The sequence below is a fragment of the Canis lupus genome, chromosome 10, assembly GCF_048164855.1.
Source record: "Canis lupus baileyi chromosome 10, mCanLup2.hap1, whole genome shotgun sequence".
In the NCBI taxonomy this organism is placed as follows: domain Eukaryota; kingdom Metazoa; phylum Chordata; class Mammalia; order Carnivora; family Canidae; genus Canis; species Canis lupus.
Genome location: NC_132847.1, coordinates 35,770,462 through 35,793,584, shown reverse-complemented (window position 1 = coordinate 35,793,584; position 23,123 = coordinate 35,770,462). Strand labels below are relative to the sequence as shown.

General features: G+C 42.3%; 2 long non-coding RNA genes across 9 annotated transcripts in view; one reads left to right on the top strand and one right to left on the bottom strand.

The window, feature by feature from the left end:
* The window catches only part of LOC140641460 (uncharacterized), a 178,953-nt gene that overhangs the window by 39,700 nt on the left and 116,130 nt on the right, over window positions 1–23,123 (top strand). For 6 of the 8 annotated variants that reach the window (XR_012037976.1, XR_012037973.1, XR_012037977.1 and 3 more), the window contains exon 3: window positions 8,636–8,815. This is a non-coding gene — a long non-coding RNA (uncharacterized lncRNA). Of the gene's footprint in view, window positions 1–8,635; window positions 8,816–20,319; window positions 21,186–23,123 lie in introns of those variants that run through there. The other 2 variants (XR_012037971.1, XR_012037972.1) reach the window with 1 other exon arrangement.
* Window positions 1,428–21,598, bottom strand: LOC140641462 (uncharacterized). Its single transcript, XR_012037980.1, has 3 exons — window positions 20,902–21,598; window positions 14,427–14,533; window positions 1,428–3,141 (listed from the first exon to the last, which is right to left on the bottom strand). It is a non-coding gene; the product is annotated as an uncharacterized lncRNA (long non-coding RNA).

Below are 23,123 nucleotides of genomic sequence, written 5' to 3'. Positions count from 1 at the left end.
GTGAAACCAATTGATCAAATTGCCTTTCAACTGTAGGACATAATTAGCATTGTTGTGTTCGATTTGGCATTCTTTGAATTTCCCCCATGTGACTTGATAGATCTCTTCTTGAGAATTGTCTTCATTTTAAGCCATTCTGTTCTTATAGACATTTGACCATTTACACAGGTTGATTGAAATGGTGCATGGTCTACTCTGTATCCTTTCTTTCCTCGATTGTGTCAGCTATCACATCGTGCAAATTAGGGCATTCCATTACAGAGGAAGGGTCTTGATCTTCTGGGAAGCGGTTGAAGAACTGAAATAAAGTCCATATTTACTCGATAGGAAATTCCTCTCATTCCCTCTTCCTCTCCCTCACTCTCTTTTTCCCCTGGGTGTGTCTGTGTTTTCATGTTTATGAAGAATGGCTGGATAGAAAGAGGAGTGGTGGTAGGTGGATGGGTGAGCAGACATATGTTTTTCAATCTCCACAATGTCTAGCGGTTCATATTGGGACCCCATTTTACAAATGACAAAACTTAGATGGAAGAGGATGATTAACTCGCCAAGGTCACATAACCTCCCAGTGGAAGAGCCAAGGTCAAAACCACACTAGTCTTACTCCTTAGTACAGTGGCTCCTTTTCCAAGAAGCAAAGTCCAAATCTCACAGAGGGTCCCATCTCCTGCCTCCTCTGGTGTGGTGGCTTGTTTGGAGAAGGTGTTAAGAAAATATGCACAAGACGGCTCTGAAGAAAAAGAGGGGAAAGCATGTTTTAAAAGATGCCCGTTGATGAGGAGTCCAGGGAATTGCGGAATCCAATACCTCGAGTGGAAAATCCAAAGCAATTACATCTGTGAGTGTTAAAAACGTGTTGTGTGCTTTCTTTCTCTGCCGAAGGAGAAGGCTGTTTACATTATGGGAGATTGTTCCACTCTGTCCCAAAGAGCTTGTTAAGGGTGACAGACAGGTTTGTTGCTCGAATGCGCACTCCAAATTAGATGAATGGAGGAATTATGAAGCAATCAAACGGCAAGGCTTTTAGCAGACCACAGTACATTGCCCTTTTTTGCTACCCCTAGGCCTGTTAGCATAAAAGAGGCTATAAAGATAAAGTGCACAATATTATTCAAGTCTGAGTTCAACAAACACGGGCAGCTGGCGCTTCATGGCAACTGTCCCCAGGATGGCTCAAAGCCGCTTTGCCTCCCCCACACTCGGAGGGAGCCGCACCTCTGCCGGCCTTGCCAGGATGGCATTGGGGCCCTTGCGTGGGTTAGAACGAGGAGAGACACTTGCCTCCCTCCCTCCCTGTCTTCACAGCCCTCGGGGGAAGGAGAGGCTGCGTGAGAAACTTCACAGGGCTTGGAGGACTGAGTGATGGGCAACTGTGCCTAAGTGTCTTCCATTAACTGGGGGGGGGGGGGGGGGGAGGGGTTGTTGGGGGGCACACAATAGCTTCTCCCATTGGGAAACACTTGTTCCCATTATGCAGGGGGCTCTGCAATCGGGGAAGAGGTGAGGCTGTTAGACTCGAGAGGGAAGCTAGGGGTGGTTGGGCCAAACCTTTCATCGTAGAGTGAGATGCCACAGTGGCACTTGGCTTGTCTGAGGCTGCCCACACAGCCATGTGTGTGCTGTACCCTCCAGAAACAATGGGCGCAGAGCGGGGGAGGATGATGTGCTTCTAGCTCTGTATCTTCTCCAGGAGGGTGTAAGCCAGAAGCCCAGTATGTAAAAGGGAAAGCTGCAAAGTCTCTCTGGCCCTGGAGGGAGTAGGTGTGGGGTGGGAGGTCCTGGAAGCCCGCCCTCCCGGCTTCTCTTTGCCCCTGTGGTCTTGGAAGACCAGGCTTGAGAAACCCCAGGGCTCTGGGGGGAAATTTCAACAGCAGCATATTTGATTTTTTTTCGTTTTCTGCCAATCCACTAAAAGTTATTATTTTTTTCCCTTGAATCCTCTCATTTTACCCAATTCAAACACATTAGTTACTATTAATGCTGTTTGACAGGGGCTGGTACCACATTTATGGCTGAGCAGCCCTTGCTGACTTCGATCTTGTTATCCTGACCCAACAGGTACAGGGATGGAGACTGTAAGAGGTTAGGTGACAGGAAGTGACAGATCTGGAGTCTGACACCAGATCTTTCTGATCCAGAACTCCCGCTCTTCTTTTAATCATGATACTCTTACTTCCAGCACAGAGGATTGGTCTGTAGTTTTGAAAGTTGTCTGCTCTGTGTCTTTAGATGTTTTTCCCCAGGAGGGGAAATGATGCGGTTAAGTCAGGATAAAGCCTAAGACCCTTTGCACTCTTACGTTTTGCTATTTGGTACAGTTTATGGTCTTAGCTAATGGTTCATTTGAGAAGAAGGGAGATTGTTCTCTTCAAATATGCATGTATGGTTTAGACATTGATATTCTGGAGGCCACGGCCCCTGACTTGGATTTTTTTTGCATGATTATTCTTTTTTACAGATCATTTAGAGTATAAAACCATGTGGAGGATCTTCGGTTCTTTCATAATCTGTTCGCATCCTACTGTCCACCACCCCTCCACACCCAAGCCCTGGTGCTTTATAAATTTGGTCTGTGGCTTTTTGGGGTCTGTTTTAAGAGGACTTTTTAGAAACAATGGGCAAACACCTCTGTGTGGAGCAAGTCTTGCCCATGTAGGCATCCTACCACTTGGCAGTAGCACATCACACTGCTCACGATGGTGCCAGCCCAACTGCTAATGTCTGGATGGAAGGAGTGGGTGGTTCCTGACACCACACTGCCCCAGGACAAAGGGAATAATTCAATTCATCTTATGGATAATTGGTCCACACGACTGCAAACTTTAGGAGTATGAGTGACATCTTTTTTTTCTTTTTCTTTTCTTTTCTTTTCTTTTCTTTTCTTTTCTTTTCTTTTCTTTTTTTTTTCTTTCTTTTCTTTTTGTAAAGTCCCCTCCCCACTCCATTGTCTTCATTTCATACATCTGAATTTAGAATAGGCTGTGGAACTTGCTAGGCCCGGTGGACACGTGGGAGTTGGTGCAGTTGAAGGCCTGGTAACTTCCCTGCCCCACCGTGGACAGAGGGGAGCAATGCTGATGACTGGCGAACTCTGCTGTATGCTCCCAAAAACCCGACTCATTCGTAAAGCTGTGATTTCTCCTGCAGAACAACAACAACAACAACAACAACAACAAAAAACAAAAAACAAACCCAAATCCAACTGCTATTTTTAGAGACTTTTTTTTTTTTTTTTTTTTTTTAATGAAAGGGCTATGAAAGTAAACCTAGCCAGCCAGGAAGACTATCGGTGAGCCTTCCAAATCTGTCCACTAACGGAGGAATTTGAAAGCCCTACCACAAATTGCTTTTCACTTCAACCAGGATGCTTATTATGATCCCCTGGCTCCACTCTGCTCTCCTATTACTTACACATGAATTTAGTTACCCTGTATTTTAATTACATGTGGAGAGCCAGTTTTATGTTCTCTTCTCCGACTACTCATAAACTTCACAGAGATCCCCCAAAACCATATTGTTCTTAAAATAGCCTTTGCCTCCTATCCTTACAAGGATACCGAATGACACTCTCAACCCAGCCCTGGCTTCTATAAGTTCATTAGGATCCTGGAAGGCATGTTCTTCCAAACCACAGTGTAGGTTTAGTTAAGCTTGTCCCTGGTCATGGAGCTCTATGCTTCCAAAACACCAGCAGAGACACATGATTAACAACAGGCCCGAGCTGGATTTCAGTGGTATCCTTCGAACCCACATGTTACCAGTGTTTGAGTCAAAACCATGGGCGCCAGGGGTGGTGCTTATTTTGCTTGTTAGCCCTAATGAAAAAAACACAAGGATTTCATAGGTCTCTGTCCCCCCAGGTATCCGTGGCCCTCTGTTCTGTCATTATGTTGTGGTTTGCAACTCACACGATGTACCTTTTGTAATAGCATGGCAATTGTGATTTCAGCTGACTTGAAAGTCCAGTCACAATATTAAATGCCCCGTGGAACTTCATATTGAGAAACTGTGTAAAGAAAAGGCTCTACATTTTATAGCGAGGTTGTACCATTACCATTACCCATCTCCCCCCCTCTTTTTACTCAAGATTATTTGACCACAATGGGAAGCAATATAATAAAAATATAAATCAGTCTCTGGCCATGTAATAACTGTTTTAGTTTTCCCCCCAGTTCTCCTAAAAACACAGAAGAAAAATATCATCTCTCTAGCAGATTGTTGATAAATCAGACGCTAACAAGAATAGCCTGGGTGTGACATGGCTATAAAATCGGAGCCCTGAATGCTTTCCTTCCTGAAATTTCACTAATTGTAACATAATTCACCAACACAATGTTGTTGTTGTTTTTTTAATTCACATAAACAGAGCAGCTCAAAAGGCTGTGTGAATAAAGGAGTAATATCACATTCCCATATTATTTTAGAAAGCAAGTATTATTGACTCAGCTGAGTGTCATTGGTGGGTGAGAGGCTGGAGTTCAGAACTCCGGGGTTCTGAAATGTTCCTCTGATCACTGTGACTCCCTGGGAGATGATAATGGTGTATATCTCAGACAACCTAGAGTCATAATGAAATAATTTTAAACCGGTAGAGATTCTTAGAATTTATCCTTCTGTCACTGCACACCTGGGCAGAAAGAGAAAAAGAGAAAAAGAAAGGACACCTGGATCCTTTTTCACCTTTGACTATCCTAAGGCCAGATCACTAGTGGGACTGGTTGGCAATTTCCTCTTTTCCACCCCCAAATCTGTGACTTTGACAACTCGTTTATTTTTGGGGTACGAGTTTGTGAATATTTTCAAATTCCTGGGTCTTTGACAGGACTTCTCACTGGTGAAACTTGGTTGGGAAAAAGGAATTCAGAACAAAAACAGATGTCTCAAAATTCATATGTTTGACAATAATTTTTCTTTAAAATAACAATAAAGGCCATAGCTCAATGTCAGGGAAGCTCGTATCAGTGGTTCTGATGAAAAACACTCGAGTATTTCTCTTACAGAGTATCGAGTGGTAGAATTGTTGATGACACCCAAAGATGAGTTGAGTTATGGCCCTTAGTTAAGTAACTGGTTATCTAGTTTTCTTTTTCTCTGAGATTTGTTGAAAAGTCTCAGTTAAATGAGCATGAAGGTTTCCAGGTATGCATGTGAGGTATGCGGAGATTGCCCACTGTTCAGAGAGTCAGCTGCAGGCTGGAGACCATATGTGCAGCAAAGCACAGTCTCCTGCAGTGTCCTTGGCTAGAAATTCTGGGTCAAGGCCTAGAGTTGTTTCAGAGGCTTTTCCTCTTGTGGTTGCTTGGTTTCTAATTTTGGTTTCTAATTGTACCAGCCACGTTACCACAAGACCACAGCTGGAAGGTGGCACTTGGAGAGAAGGAAAGAAGCCTGTCTGATATCTCCCCTTCCTGTTAGATGGATTCAATGATGACATTAGATACAAACTGTAGATCTTTAACTTGCAAATGAATTTATATCCCATAATATCTAATTTTCCCTGATCCCCCCCAATACTGCCCACCAACTCAAACACCCAAATTTCATGCCTGAGGAAATAATTTAAAGACCCCCAAATTAACTGCTCTAGTTAAAGCAAGTGATTTTTTCCCCGACTTTTTCCATGTTGCCAGAAAGAAGAGGGGTCAAGCTTGGTTCCTACTACAAAAGATGGGGAACTAGAAAGTACAGTTCATGTCATTTCTCAGGGCGTTGGTTTCCCCATGCCTAGAGAGAAAGCTATAAAATAGGCGAGATCTCTTCTGGCACAAAGATTCTGTGGCTGGAGCCTGAGATAACAAAACTGAATTTGGGAAGAGAAACAAAAAGAATGCAAGCAGGAGGGATGACTGTATTGAAGTAAGAAATTTTAGGATGAGAATGAAGAGAGAGCTGGAAATTAAGCTCTGAGTTGAGCTTTTTCAATAGACAAAAAATCAGGAGAGGTAGGTTCAGTTCCTTGCCCCAGAAAATGGTGGGAAAAGTTAAAAACGTATGTAAGGAAAGAACTGAAGGTGTGGTACAAAAATAAAAATGAATTTCAAAATTGACCAATGGAGATTAGGAAAGAATATCTTTTGGATCCTAAATTGAAATATAGACAGAACGTCACTAGTGTGAAGACTTTTCAATGTCTTGGGATTTCTGTTTAAAAACACTGAAAGTTCACTGTGATGTATGGTCTAATTCAGATATATTGGAAGGACATTTCTCAGAGTTATCATTTGAATGATGTTGTGAAATGTTTGCTCCTTGAGAATAAACTGCTCAAGCTTTTTATAAAATGTATAAAAAGAGGTATGTGTGCATTCTTTTTCGTGCTGGCCAGTAAAGGTTGAGGAACATTGAAAATATAGATGCCTCACATCCCTTCTGCCTCCAGTCTAGCCATATGCTATAGCAATGTGTACACTATGGAACCAATAAGTCAGAGAATAAAAGTAAAACAGAAATGAATATTACTCACACAGTGATCAATAGGGAGCTCAAACCCTCTAGTTAAATTGTGACAAAATCACAATTGTCTTAACTCATAAGATATTAGTTGCCTAAATCAAAGGACATTTTTTTCTTTCCTGCTCTCTAAATGTCTGACTTAATTTTGTGATTCATGCTTGGGATAGGTTGCAGGTGCAACATCGCAAACCTCACCTCATGCTACACATCTTATTCTGACAGTTTTGTGTGAATGAAGATGTTGGTCATCTGTCATGTATGATCTCTATACTCTGGGCTTTACTTATGCTCATTTCTTTACTATTTGCAAACATTTGTTAGGTAGGTATTCTTTCTGTTTTGTTGACAAAGAAACTGAGGCTCCTAGAGTCAATGTGACTTGTTCAAGAATATTTGGTCTAGGGCAACCCCAGTGGCCCAACGGTTTAGCGCTGCCTTTGGCCCAGGGTATGATCCTGGACACCCGGGATCGAGTCCCATGTCGGAATCCCTGCATGGAGCCTGCTTCTCCTTCTGCCTGTGTCTGTCTCTCTTCTCTCTCTCTGTGTGTCTGTCATGAATAAATAAATAAAATCTTTTTTTAAAAAAGAATATTTGGTCTACTAGGGCTCTGATCAAAATGGACACGATTCCAAAATATTTAGACTTAATTCAGGCAAGACTGCATCTGAGAGCAACCATTTTCAAAGTATTAAGGACATTTCCAAACAAAACATGAACTTGTCCCTGAAGCCATTTTTTGAAAGCTATTTATCACTGAGCACCCCAAAAACATTTTCTTCTATAAAAATAATTTCTCCCATGAACTCACATCAACAAAACCCTATGAATAAGACTGTATTCTTGTAGAAAAATGCTCCAAAATGTTTGAATCCATCAATATGCCACATGTGGCTGGAAAAAGTATTTAGAAGAACAAACAATTAAAAGTCATAATAATGACTTTCCTAACCTGTGTTTAAGATCAGCAATATCGGGATCCCTGGGTGGCGCAGCGGTTTCGCGCCTGCCTTTGGCCCAGGGCGCGATCCTGGAGACCCGGGATCGAATCCCACGTCAGGCTCCCGGTGCATGGAGCCTGCTTCTCCCTCTGCCTGTGTCTCTGCCTCTCTCTCTCTCTCTCTCTCTCTGTGACTATCATAAATAAATAAAAATTTAAAAAAAAAAATTAAAAAAAAATAAATAAATAAGATCAGCAATATCACCACTACAGCAAAACCTCTTTTAAGACTGTGCTGCTGGTATAATCGGAAGAATAGTTTTCAACTTCTGTGTATTTTCTTTTTGGAGTCGGGAGCAAGGTATTAAAAGTACCATGCCTGTAAATTATACTTGACTGTCGAGGTTCTGGACCACAAAGCTGACAAGAAGGGAGCCCAGGAAATAATAGATTGAGAGGTGCTGAAACATGAGTCATCTTCAAAGGCATTCTGTTGTATGTTAGGAGGCCCTGCCTTTACTGAGAGAGCTCCTCTGGTTGCTGATCAACTCGTGGAAAGGAGGAAACGTACAGAGGCTCTCTCTCTGGCTGCACCACTGACTTAGAACCAGAAGCAGTTGTAGCTGGGAGGAATTCGGCCAGCCAGCTCCTTCATTTTAGAGACCAGCCCTGGAGAGGTAGAAGAGCTCTCCCAAAGCAGTGCAGTCAGTGAATAGCGGAACTGGGCCTAGAAGCCAGAACTAATGGAGGCTCCGCTTGGTGTTCACATAGATGAGCATGGTGGTAAAAATCCAAAAGGGAGGAAGCTTGGGGAGGGAGTGTGAGTAGTTTGTGATTTGAAGGCCGATATGAACTAGATGTGACTGAACTAACACTTATAACAAGTTCCAGTGCTGCTAAATTAGAAGGTGCTACGTCATTAACCTTGCAAACAGAAACTTATAAGCATTGACTAGACTTGACATTAAGCCAGTCACGTCTTTCCATTTCCCAGCATCCCAGGAAAATACACAGGCATGCACACATGCGCACATAGTACCACGTCTCTGTGAAAACAGGAGATGGAGACTTATTACAGGAAGTGTTGATGGTAAGATTGCCTAATAAAGCCTGTGTTTTTGTAAATAAAAAATAGTTTGGTATAATCACTCATTTTGCAGAAAAAGTAATCTTAGATGATTCATAAATAAGAGGCTTTGCTTACAAATTAGAACTCTGTCACAGGTTAATTGTCTCTTGCAGCTTGAAAAGACCAGCTCTCTATTTTCTCAGAAGGCAGTGTGGAAGACAATGCTCCTTCCTGATGCTCACGATGAACCTCCCTTCCTGGGCACAGGGGAAGATCAATCAGTTCTCTAGTTTCTGAAGCCAGTCTTGACCATCACAGGACTCATCTTGGACAATACAGTGAAAGGGGAAATGGTATGTGTCACTTTGGGCCACTGAAGAACCAGTGTGTTTCTGTTCTTCCCTCTCTCTGCTGCACAGATCTATAGCTGCTTCATTAGTCCAAGACCCATCCAATTGATATGACGCAGAGCAGAACATCAGTCAGCCCGGGAGGAACATAGAGTGTGAGAGGAGAATAATGCTTTCTGGTTTTAAACCATACTGATTTGGGGGTTGTTACCACAGTACAAGTTAGGCGATCCTGACTAGTGGAGCCCTGTTGATGGTCTCACACATTTCAGTAAGAATGACATGTTTCTGTAGATGTCCAAGGACTAAGTTGGCACACATCTGTTGAAAAATGGGGAGCTGTCAAGAGTTGCTTTTCTCACTGTGACCAAAAAAAATTGTATAATTATAATATATTCTTGAATGTGAGTGGTGCCTTAATTATTTAAAAAGATTTTATTTGGGGGGATCCCTGGGTGGCTTAGCAGTTTAGCATCTGGCTATGGCCCAGGGCGTGATCCTGGAGTCCCAGGATTGAGTCTCGTGTTGGGTTCCCTGCATGGAGCCTGCTTCTCCCTCTGCTTGTGTCTCTGCCTCTCTCTCTGTGTCTCTCATGAAATAAATAAAATCTTTAAAAAAATAAAATTAAAAAAAGATTTTATTTTTAAGTAATGTCTATACTGAATAGGGGTGAGGGAGTCAAACTCACAACCCCGAGATCAAAAGTGGCATGCTCCACTGACTGAGCTGGACAGACAACCCTGGTGCTTTATTTATTTTTTTAAAAAAGATTTTATTTATTTATTCATGACATGATACCACTGTATCATTGTTTTTATTCAGATGAAGAATCTTATAGAGTTTAAATGTACTCATGACTGAGATGGTGCATGAGATCTGTGTTCCATTCATTATAATATTCTGCTTCTAGTCTTCAAATAGGATGAGAAATTTTTGTCAGTTAATTCTCTCTGTGGGGTTGTGGAGGTGTGGAGGAGGAAGCCAAGAGCAAATACATTGTACCTTAGGAAGGTGACTAAATTTTATATAATCATATCTGCTTGGTGCCCATCATGGTGATTAGCATATGGTAGGACTCATAAATATGGCTATGGTTTCACTTTTAATGGGAACCATATCTCTCTGTCCCCATTTCCACATTATTCCCTAACTTGTGCCCTGCATTCAAAAAATATGCTTAAATTCCTTGTAGAGTGGACAGAGGCTGGTATCCCACAATTAAAATAAGTATTGCCTGTGCTATGGTCTGAATATTTGTGTTCCCCCTAAATTCATATATTGAAATCCTAATATCAGGGTATTAGTAGTAGGAGGTGGGGCCATTTGGAAGCCGTTGATGAATGAGAATAATACCCTTATTAAAGAGGCCTGAGAGAGCTCCCTTGCCCTTCTACTATGTGAGGATGCAATGGAAAGTCTGCAACCGAGGGGCTCTTGCCTAACAATGCTGGCACCCTGACCTTGAACTTCTAGCCTTCAGAACCTTGAGAAATAAATCTCTGCTGTTTATAAGTTACCTAGCGTGTGGTATTTTGTTATAGCAGCCTGAACAGATTATGATGCCCTGATTAACACAAACATCTAAATTTTACACTACTGTGTAAATGATAGCTATGCTAGGCAGTCTCTAAGATGGCCACCAATGGTTTTGCCTCCTGGTATTTACACTTTTGTGTAATCCCCAGCCCTAGAATGTGAGCTGTACTTGTTGACTTGATTCTAACACTTAGAATGTGGCAGAAGTGATGGTATGTCATTTTCAAGGTTATCAAATGACCATGGCTTCTGTCTTGGATAGTCTCTGGCTCTCCCTTTTTGAACCACCAGCTGCTATGTCATGAGGACACTCAGCCTAGGCAGAGGTCCACAGAGCAAGAAGTGAAGCCTGGAAACAGCCAAATGAGTGAGTTTGGAAGCAGATTCTTCAGTCTCCATTGAGTTTGATGTGACTGTGGCCGTAGCCAACAGCTTGACTGCAATCTCATGAGACACCCTGAGCCAGAGGCACTCAGCTAAGCTGATGCCCAGATTCTAGATCTACAGAAATTATGAGACTCTAAGTATTTGTTGTTTTGAGCCATTAATTTTTGGGGTAATTTGTTATGCTACAATTGATAACTAATATAAAACTAAAACTTTTAAAAAAGATTTTATTATTTTTTATTTGAGAGAGACAGAGAGAGGGAGCAACCAGGGGAAGAGCAGAAGGAAAAGCACAAGCAGACTCTGTGCTGATCATGGAGCCCGATGAGGGGCTCAATCCCGCAACCCTGAGATCATGACCTGAGCCAAAATTAAGAGTTGAATGCTTAACCGACTGAGTCACCCAGGTGCCCCAAAATGAACACCTTTTTTGAGGGCAGATTTTAATGGGCAAAGGCCTCAGTCAGGATAGAGCAAGCTCCAGAGAGAGGTCACCTATGAGGGGCAGAGGTGCATAGGGCAATATTTGCCTATCTCACCTTCATCAGACATTTTTTTCATCCTAATTTTCAGGACATGTAAATATAAGAGTTATACTTAAATGCACACACAGTGAGAGCTGAACTAACCTAGTCCAGTCCTTGCACTTGACAAAATAGAAAACCAAGATCTGAAGAGGATGTGTTAATGCATTCCATGTCACAAAACAACCCAGTCATAAGGTTTGGATTGAAACCCAGGCTTGCCAATACTTCCTCCAGTGCTTTAAGTTGTGCCATGCTACTTCCTTCTTCACAGTTTAAAAAAAAAGGAAAGAAGATTAGCATTAACCATTGCAATTCTATAAAGTATTTTTAAAAAGATTTTATTTATTTTATTTGAGAGAGAGAGAGCATGAGCAGTGGAGAGCAGCAGAGTTAGAGGGAGAAAGAGTTCCAAGCAGACTCTGCCCTGAGCATGGAGCCAAACACAGAGCTCAGTCCCAGGACCCTTAGATCATGACCTGAGCTGGAACCAAAAGTTGTCCACTCAACTGACTGCACCAACCAGGCACCCCAATGCTACAAAGTATTCTTGGAAGCTGACCATGTTTCTCATTTTAATAAACATCAAAAACTGACTTTCAGGACATTTTCCATAGTTTGTATAGGGTAGAGTCAGTCATTCATCCAACAAATATTTATTGAGCACCTACTATGTACCAGGCACTGTGCTAGTCACTAGGGTTGTTATGATGGTGAAGGCATTAGTTGGAGATACTAAAAGAAATAGCACATGTTTCTTGCCTCTTTTGTCATGGTGTTTTCTTCTGCTATCATCAATAAATACATTTGTTCCCATAGACAGGAACCATTTAAAAGCTCAATTATTCAATCTCAATATCGATCCAAAGCTTTTAATGCTCCTTTAGAGAGCTGATTGCAGTTTCAGACTCATGTGGGCAAGGAGGGCTTTTCACAGTGGTTCCAGACAAGGCAATGTCTCCGTTGCCAGGGACTCCTCCCTGAAATGGAAGAATGTCCTGGGCTACTGGGCCCCAGACAACTAGGGATAAAAATCCTCTCTGCATAACAGTTATGGCTTTGCTTGGATTATTGGGCACCAACTAAATTCTTAAAAAGGTAAAGGAAAGTGAGATATTTTCTGAGACATTTTGTGAGCCACATGTGTTGGCAGTGAAACAGCATGAATTTTTGGAGTTCCAGATCCTAGAAAGAAAGTTGGTTTGATGTTTTCTAGTTAAGTAACATTGGACAAGACACTTAATGGTAAGCCTGCCATTATTCATGTGCAAAATAATGAGGATAATAATAATTGTACCACTTGACTGTGGGAAGTGCTTTGTAAGCTAAGAAACAGTCTCCAACAGTTCCCTTATTCCCTAAATATAATATCTCTGAAAGCAGAGATGGGCAATCAAACTTTTTAATCTTACATAGTCTCAAAGGCTGTGCCTAATACTTGGTAGATGCTCACCAATTGCTGAAAAGCTACTACCTAATAATAGTCATAATCTCTGAGTGCATACCAGGTGCCTAACAATGTCCTAAATACTTCCCTCAGGGGGCAGCTCTGGTGGCGCAGCGGTTTAGCGCCGCCTGCAGCCCCGGGTGTGATCCTGGAGACCCGGGATTGAGTCCCACGATGGGCTCCCTGCATGGAGCCTGCTTCTCCCTCTGCTGTGCCTCTGCCTCTTTCTCTCCCTGTGTTTCTCATGAATAAATAAATAAAATCTTTAAAAAAAAATAAATAAATACTTCCCTCATATTGAATTTTGATTCCTGACAATGACTTCCTAGGTGAATATTATTATCCTATTATACAGGTGAGAAAATCGAGGCACAGGGTAATCGAATAGTTTTAACAGTCACATAGTCAGTAGCAGAGCTGTCATTTAAACCCAAACAGTCTGGCTTGCTGCCAAGGTGGGTATCGATACACTGTTCCTCATTAGGAAAAAATACAAGCAGAAAGAAAAGAATTAGTTCCTTTACACTGAATTAATGAGTTCTTCTTTTAAATAGGTTTTTATCCAATATCCCCCCCAAAAGACAAACCAAAAAACTCACCAAAAGACCCAAAACACAAAAAACAAAAGCAGCATCCAATCCCAACAAACAGAAAAGTCCCAAATCATATCAATCCAGATAAAATCATATTGAATTCTCCTCAGTTTGGTCTTTTTTTCTGGTTAGATGAGCCCTTAAAAATTGTTTATTTAGGATGCTGAGGCAAAGCTGAGGTTCTTTCACCTGGGAAACTATCTGAAAAGCACGAAGAAGCAGGCTGTGAGTTGGTAGCTGTGCTTGAAAAATGATTTATGCAAACCAGTAATTCTTGGTTGATTGTCTAGACTGTAGCCTATCTGCCTATCTTCTGTCCCAGTGAGCATATAGTGACAGGACATGAAAAAATTAAAACCTTGGAAAGACCTCCCAGATAGGCAAATAGCAGAGTACCCTCGACAAATCCTAAAGGGAGGGAGAGGGGAGATGAAGAAACAAGTATTTCTTAAAAGCAACCTAGGCAAGATCTATACAGTTAGTTCATCTTCATCCCAGTGAGTCAGAAGATGCTAAACACATCTTGCAGATAAGGAAGCTGAGGCACAACGAGGTAAGGTAATGGCCACCTCAAGGTGCTCTGGCTGCGATTCAAAATCAGGATTCCCCCACTTACCCCCTACTTACCCTGAAACCCACGGCCTCTATGTCCTGCTGCTAGTATATTCTACTGCTGCTGCCGGTAGGCAGCCTTGACTGGCTGTTTTCACTAACCTGCACTTAGTTCTAAGAAGCCACTGGTGTGCCAGAGACTACTACAAGATGACCAAGAAAACATTGCTATTATGTGGAGGGGAGGAGAGAAGAACAAAAGAGCGGAAAGAAAGAAGGAAAGCCCAATGGAAATCACAAAAGAGGGCCAGTCAGAGAAAAGCCTTTAAGCTTTTGACAAAGTGGAGAAAGAAGAAAACAGTACTCCTAAGGCGTGAATTTTCCAGAGGATAAGTTTCTAATTCTAATAATCCTATTAAAAAGTAGACGAAAGCTCCAGGGAACCCTAGCTATCCTTTTTTTCAAAGATGGCTACTTGCTTTCTGCCTTTTGTTATTCCCACCCACTCCCTCAGGGTCACTGGTTTGGGACCTTTCTGCATTCTCTGAACTATGAATTAGTCTTTGACTTCTTACCTCATTCTTTAAGAAGTAGTCTTGCCAAGATCAAATTGCCCAAGATGTTTAGGTCAGCGGTCACCGACTGAATGCTGATCCGCAGATGGAACACGGACCATGATGAGCTTGTCAGTGTGTTGGGTTGTAGCGAGAAAAACGAATAACCTGGTGAGCTTTTCATAGCACTAAACATCCAATACTGACATCGTTTAGTCTGAGATTATGTTGTTCGTTTGATGTTTCAGTGTTTCTTGTTTTATGAAATTTTGAAATGATGGTGAAAGCAGATGATTCCCCTTACATACTTAAAAAAAAGTCTAAATGGCCTGTGAAGTCCTTTCTCAGTCAATTTTAGGCACCAATTTGAGACACATGCCTAGTCCATTGGAAAGAATCTGGTATGGGCCTTGATTTAGACTCTGAGGACTGTTGGTGGGGGAGTTGTTGCTATATCTGATAGAAGAGTCCATAGCTTGTTTTAAAGAATAAATTAAAAAAAAAAAAGAATCAATTAGAATATATACATTGAGTTCCAACTGTAGCATCTGGTATATGGTTGGTATTAAAATAAGTATTTAAGAGGTCTTCTTTTTCTCCCTCAACCTTCCTTTCTTTGAGACAGTTCTGTGATTTGCATGACTTTTGACCTTCTTGGCCCTGGCCTGCTAAATGCCAGTAGTAATCCCAAGTTCCTCTTTTAAAAAAATTATGATTAAAGTATACTTAATATGCAATGTTATATTAGTTTCAGGTGCCCAACATAATGATTTAACATTTCTATACATTTCGTAATGCTCACCACTATAAGTATAGTTGCCACCTGTCACCACACAAAGTTGTTAAATAATATTGATTATATTTCCTACGCTATGCTTTTTTCTCTCTCTTTTTTTAAAGATTTTTAAAATTTATTTGAGAGACAGAGAGTGCACAGTAGGGGGTAGGAGCAGAGGGGGAGGGAGGAGGAGACTTCCCACTCAGCAAGGAGCCCAATGTGATGCAGCTCTATCCCAGGACCCTGATGAGATCATGACCTGAGTCAAAGGCAGCTGCTTAATGGGCTAAGCCACTCAGGCACCCCCTATGCTGTACTTTTCATTTTCCTGACTTATTTATCCTAAAATTGGAAGTTTGTATCTCTTAGTCCTCTTCGTTTACTTTACTCAGTCCCTTATCCTACTGTCCTCTGGAAACTGCTAGTTTGTTCTCTGTATTTATGAGTCTGTTTCTGTTTCTTGTTTGCTCATTTTTTTTTTTTTATTTCACATATAAGTGAAATCATGTAGCATTTGTCTTTCTTTGCCTGACTTATTTCACTTACTGTAATATCTTCTAGGCCCATCCATGTTGTCCCAAATGTCAAATCTCATTCTCCCTCATGGCTAAGTAATATTCCATTGTGTACACACACACACACACACACACACACCACATATATATACACATACTTACACATACACATATATATGTATATATGTGTATATGGTATGTGTATATTATTATCTAAATTAAACCACATACCACATATATACACTATATATACATATATATATATATATATATACACATACATATGTAGTATGTACACACAGACACAGACAAACTGGAATATTACTCCAACATAAAAAAGAATGAGATCTTGCTATTCATGATAACATATAACATATTTACCACAGATAATATGTGTATAGTATATATAGTGTATATACGGTATGCATATATTATTACTATATATACACTATATATACATATATACACATATATATGTGATACACACACAATGGAATTTTTTTTTTAAGATTTTATTTATTTATTCATAAACAGAGAGACAGAGAGAGAGAGAGAGGCAGAGGGAGAAGCAGGCTCCACGCAGGGAGCCCGACATGGGACTTGATCCTGGGTCTCCAGGATCACACCCCGGGCTGCAAGCAGCACCAAACCGCTGTGCCACCGGGGCTGCCCCACACAATGGAATATTACTCAGCCATAAAAAGAGTGAGATCTTGCTATTCACAACAGCATGGACGGACCTAGAGGATATTACACTGAGTGAAATAAGTCAGACCAAGAAAGACAAATACCTTGGTCTAGCTGTCTATACAAACATATACATACATACATATATATAAACCACATCTTTTCTATCCTTTCATTTATTGATGGATACTTAGGTTGCTTTCATATCTTGGCTATTATAAATAATGAATACAGGGGTTCATATATCTTTTCAAATTAATGTTTTCATTTTCTTTGGGTAAATACCCAGAAACGGATCACTATAGTATTTCCATTTTTAATTTTTTGAGGAAACTCCATATTGTTTTCCACAGTGGTTGTAGCAATTTACATTTCTACCAACAGTGCACTAAAATTCTTCTTTTCCACATCCTCAGAAACACTTGTTATTTCTTTTTGATACAAGCCACTTTTATATATGTGAGGTGTTATAGCATTGTGTTTTGGATGTGCATTTCCCTGGTGGTTAGTGATGTTGAACATCTTTTCATGTGTCTATTGGCCGTCTGCATGTTTTCTTTGAAAAATACATCTATTCAGGGTATTTGCCCAATTTTTAAATTGGATTATTTGGGTTTTTTTGTTTGTTTGTTTCTTTGGCATTGAGTTGTAGAAGTTCTTTATATATTTTGGATATTAACATTTGTTGGATATATCATTTGCAAATATCTTCTCCCATTTATTAAGTTGCCTTTTTGTTTTGTTGATGATTTCCCTTGCTTTGCAGAAGCTTTTTATTTTGATGTGGTCTCAAAAGTTTATTTTTGTTTTTGTTTTCCTTGCCTCAGGTGACATATCCATAAATATGTTGCTAAGGCCAATGTCCAAGATATTACTGCCTGTTTTCTTCTGTTTTTTTTTTTTTTTTTTTAAAGATTTTATTTGTTTATTTGAAAATGAGAGAGCATGAGTGTGGGTAGAGGCAGAAGGAGAGGGAGAAGCAGATTCCCCACTGAGCAGGGAACCCAACAGAGGGCTCTATCTCAGGCCCCTGGGATCATGACCTGAGCTAAAGGCAGATGTTTAACCAACTGAGCTATCCAGGTGCCACTCTTCTAGGACTTTTATGATTTCATGTCTCACATTTTGGTCTTTAATCCATTTGGGTTTATTTTTGTGTGTGGTGTACATTGTGTATTTTTATGGTCCAGTTTAATTCTTTTGCATGGAGCTGTCCAGTTTTCCCAGCACCATTTATTGAAGAGACTGTTTCTTCCTCACTGTATATTCTTGCCTCCTTTATCGCAGATGAATGGGCCATATAAGTGTGGGTTTATTTCTGGGCTCTCTATCCTGTTCCATCGATCTCCAGTTCATTTTTTTTAAAAGATTTTATTTATTTATTCATGAAAGACACACACAGAGAAGCAGAGACACAGGTAGAAGGAGAAGCAGGCTCCATGCAGGGAGCCTGATGAGGGACTCGATCCTGGGACTCCAGGACCATGCCCTGGGCCGAAGGCAGGCACTAAACTGCTGAGCCATCCAGGGATCCCCAGTTGTTGTTTTTTTTAAGATTTTATTTATTTATTTATGAGAGACAGACAGAGAGAGAGAGAGAGAGAGAGGCAGAGACACAAGCAGAGGGAGAAGCAGGCTCCATGCAGGGAACCGGACTTGGGATTCGGTCCAGGACTCCAGGATCACACCCTGGGCTGAAGGCGGCGCTAACCCGCTAAGCTCACCTGGGCTGCCCTCAAGTTCAGTTTTGATGACTAAAAGACCTCTCTACTTTTATCAATCTCTCCATCTGAACAAGAATTACTTAAGACTCAGGTGGGATTCTCTGAAGCATCTTATGATGACCTATCACTATTCCCCACTCCTACCACAGATACATAAACGCATATAGAGGCAAATGATGTTGCCTAGTTTGGGTCATCAAAATGTTTTATACAGTACTATACTTTAACTAGGTAATACTCATAATATCCTTAAAATAAAAATGAACATGTGAATCAGGCAGTGCCATTTTCTGATAAAATGTTTAGAAATGAGTCTAAGCTCTGTTGCCTTTTAATTGATCTTTCCTTTAGGAGTTGCTTCTACTTTGAGTCCTACCTTGACAGAACCATTTCCTCTCTTCTGCCCTACAGAGTCATATCTGTATTGGAATGTGCCAAGTCTGTGTAATAACTGGCACAATGTCTGGCACACTGTAGTTGTTCAGTAGATGTTATTGGATGACTAGATGAATGACTACTGCTCAATATCAAATATATTCTACTGGGGAACGTACAAAGGATGCCCAAGTAAACGCAAGAGCAAAAAGAGTTCAGATTCATTCATGTATCATTCATCCAGACATCCCCACACTCATCTCCAATACCAAGAAAGATTTATCTCTTCTCTACACAGTTCTCTAGTGAATGTTGTACCTTTGCCTTTTTGTTTGATCTTACTTTCCCTTCATATACTCAAACTGATTCTAATTGAACCAGTTTTGCCTGTGTGTGGGATTTTGTTGGGAGAAGAAAGCATATATTAATTTCCTTTTCCTTGAGTCCTACAGAGCTGATTCTTTTTCTTCCTCAGAATGAATCCTTTTCACCTGTTTTCTTTTTTGGGTTGATGGCAGTATGTGAGCATTAAGGAGGAATAATTTCTGAGGGCCTGAAACTTTCTCTTCCTTCCATTCCAAAGCCTGCACACATGTTCGTGATTTTTGTTCAAAGGTCTTAGACCATGTAGGAGTACGTGAAATGGCACATAGTTTGATGCCGTCAAGAGTCCAGCTGCATGGTAGCTCAGCAATCTGGGTAGGAAGGGAATCTATAGTTGTTGTGCTGGGTGCTGTGCTAGATACCTTAAAGTAATTATTCCATTTTCTCTCCAAAGAACGTTGGGGTATTATTATGGTAAAAGTAGGAAAAAGGAAGCCAAAGACTAGCCTCTGTTGAATACACCACAATTAGCCCTTGCTGTCAAGCATCTTTCTAAATGCTTTTATATAACTTCACAAGTCTTGGAGGCAATTTTATGATTTTCATTTTACAGATGTGGAAATGGAAACTCAGTGTGTTAAATCTTTCTCGTGAAGATCCTCAGTGAGAAACAGAGAAGGCCAGAGTTTGAACGGCATGTGCTGGCTTAGATACTTATACTGTGTTTTGTGTATTTATGCCTTGTTCATTTTTCAAGGAATACATTTGCACATGTTGCTGTTTGCTTCTCATTAAATGGTGTCCTTGTATTTATCTGTGTACATTTATATACCTTTACACTAGATTTACTGTCCTCTTTGGCCAATAAGTACTTTCTGTGCTTTGCTATATACTTGAAACTGATTTACTGAAGTCCCAGCTTCTTGGTATAAACCTAAAAGTGATTTTTTTTTTCCTGTTTTCCAATGGTTTTGTGTTGAAAATCCCCTTTTCCCATGGGTGGTAGGTCCTGAGCACCATCTTGGACAGATCCTATTAGTTTCAGCCACTTTCATCATTAGCAAAAATCTCATTCTGATACCTGAGGCTCAGGTCTGTAAACTGGTAAACTTCAGTCTCAAACTTGTTTCGAAACTGTTACTCTCCTGTCCCCCCAGAACAGATGAAGCCCACTTATAGTGAAGTGGATGAAGTTGTAGCAGGAATGGCAGGAGATGGAGGGACACCGAGGTTGCTCTTTATATACCCCTTGCTCCCATCATGGTGATCAAACATCTCAGTTTTGGGAGTATTTCCAGCTTGTACCTGTTGTTCTAGGGTAGTAAATAGCAACTTACTTAATTCTCAGATTTGTCTTGGCTTGCATAACAAATTATAAGATCACCCTACCTATCCCTCTTCTCTGTCCTGCCCATCTATTGTCAGAGTGGGGAGGTGGGAGGGGAAGGCAAACATCTCTCTGGTGAGACCTGTAGATTGTGGCACCCATCAATGATTTCTCTGTGTTGCAGATATCCAAATGTTCCTGCTCTGGTGGGTTGAGCTCTTTAGAGGACCTTCAGAAGCTTTCCAGCTGTGATTCCAGCTTCTCTTCCTCCCACATCATATCAGATTTTGCCCCCAACAATGCACTGCCTAACAGCTTCCTGCAAGGGATCCTTCTCCCATGAGGAAGAAGCACTGTACAACCCTTTTGCAATGAAAAGGGAGGAACTAATCTGTGCTCATCAATGCTGCCCTCCCCCAGATGCCACTTCCTCGCCCCTCTCAGTTTTCTTTTCATAGGGACTGTAGTAGAAGGAGAAAGAGGTATTGTCTGTAGAGCTGGCTCTGCTCTGGTGCTTCTCAGTAAGTCATGAGGAAGTAAATGGCCCATAATTCCTAGAATGTATGGAATTTTACTCCCAGGTGCTCAGCAATCTCAGGGCAATAGGTAAAGCCCTACTTGACATCACGACGCACATACAGATAATAAGTACCACCCTCCACGGATATGGCAGCATCAGCCATACTGACAACACCCGCCATACAGTCACAGCCAAGTTCAACAGGAACTAGTACCCTTGCCAGTTCCAGTTTTGCTTTTGACTCACCTTTTAACATTTGTCCCCTTCTGTTCAAAGGTTTTTTTGTTACAGTTTAGAACTGGAGGGGGCTCCTTCCTTCTTAATTATCTTGTCAACAGAAAGACATTTTCTCTCCTTGACAAGCCACTTCAACCAGTCAACAATATTTCTCCAGAAACCAGAAAAAAAAAAAAAAAAAAAAGAGTAGATCAAAGAACTCCCGATTCTTAAATACCATCCGTCAACACGGCCAACTTTCCTCCTTCTCTGATTTCTCTAAAACCAGATTAAAAATTCCTCAGAGGGCTGGAGCCATGTCTTATCTGTCCTTGCATGGCTGGTAGCTAACACAACGTCTGACGCCTTGCGTTTGTTCAGAAATAATTTGTTCCCTGATTACATTTGCATTTGCGCCGTTCTCGGTGCCGGGCACGATGGGGATGTGAGTGCCGAGCCGTTTTATTAGCGTTGGAATACCGGGGCGTTTCTTTGCCTCGTTTTCCAGGTTGCTTGAAGAAAGAAAGAGTTCATTTAGAGAACGTGCCATTCAGTTAGAACCACGTTTCTCAAAACTTTGCTTTCTTTGCACCAGTGCCAGAACGTTATCGCGGGACGCGTCCCGAATAGGGCTCAGAAAACCACCTTCACGCCTCAGGCCCCGTTGGGGCCCCGCCCCCGCCCCGGGACGCCCGCGCGGCCGTGGGGGCAGCCCTGGGACCGCCTCTCTGCGCTAACCTCTCTGCGCATGCTCCGGCCCTGGCCGCCCCGCCCCGCCCCGCCCCGCCCCGCCCCGCCCCGCCCCGCCCCCGCCCTGCGGGGCTCCCAGGTGGGGTCACGCGGTCAGGAGTCAGGCTCCGGGCCCGGCTCGACTCATAAACGTGGAAATAACAAAATGTGTTCCCCGAAGCTTTGCGGCATTGTCAGGAAATGGGCTGCTCGCATGCTGCACTTCCCCGGATCTGGAAATTCTGCCGAGCTTGGGTTGACTCCAGAAAAAAAAGTGTGAAAGTGCTGGGGGAAGAGCGGAGAGGCGGGAGCGCGGCCTGGGCAGCCCGCGGCGGCCAAGAGCGCTTTGCGGAGGCTCGGGGCTTTGCAGAGACTTTGGTTCCCACATTTTCCACGTCTCCGAAGTTTGCGTGGCACCCTTGGGGGGAGTGGCCCGGGAGTTAGGGCTGCCGGCGGCCGCGAGAAAGCAAGGCGCGGAGAAGTCTAACCTCGGAGCTCCTCCCGGGCCGCCGGCCTAGGCCCCGCCGACGTGTCTGGAGGACGTGAGGGGTGCAGGTGGCTTCAGGAATGATTCACGTGCCACAGGTGGACGCCGAGCTCCCTGGTACCCCGAGCTGTGCCCATGATCTCGGGGGACACGCACCGAGGACCTCAGCACCGCTCTCCCTTGCCTTGTGTTCCCCAAACAACACCTTTCTGGTTCTTCTGAACTCCGGGAGGAATGTTCGGGTGTTTGAAAGCGTCTACGTGGAATTTCTAGGCCCTACAGGGAAGCTGTCCTACTAGGGGCGCGCAGTTTGGGTTGGAGGGACCTAAAGTTCGAAGTTTTCCCCTTCTTGGTGGCTTTCTCTTCTGTGTTCCTGGACCTCAGGGAGTCGTGAGATCCAGAGGGCAGGGGTGTGAGAGCAGTGGCCCCGAGGCATGGTGGCCTCTGGTCCTTGCCTCAAGTTAGGCCCTAAGATGGTGAGGTACAGTGGCTGACCAGCCTCCTGGAAGAAGCACAGCCCATTCTGGGTGGTTGGCATTGCTGCTTCTCAGGAACCGCCTCGGGAGACTAGACAGGAATTTGATCACCAGTCAAACTAAAAGATACGACAGGGCTTTATGCTTATTTTAGGCGTATGTCATTATTGTTTTCCCCAGGATGCAGTTTGGGGAGGTTTTGGGGGGAGGGGTTCTCACCCTCCTGTCTTCAGAGGCTTCCACTGTGAGAGGCTCTCAACCTATGATACTTGTATTCAAATCCTGGTTCCCATGCTGTGTGATCTCGGGCAAGTTACTTAACCTTTCTGAGTTTCTGCTTCCTCAGCTGGAAAGTGGGGATGATAACAGAACTTAAGTCACAGGTTTGCTGTGAGATTTTATGGAATTAGCACAGGTAAAGCTCTTAAAATAGTGCATATGTGCCAGCTAAGATCCTTATCATTTTGCTTAAGCACCATTGATCACATAATTTGACACAGAGGCCAAAGCAGGTATTTTTCAAAAGTGGTACTTTCTAATAGAGTCCTGTCTGGAAGCTG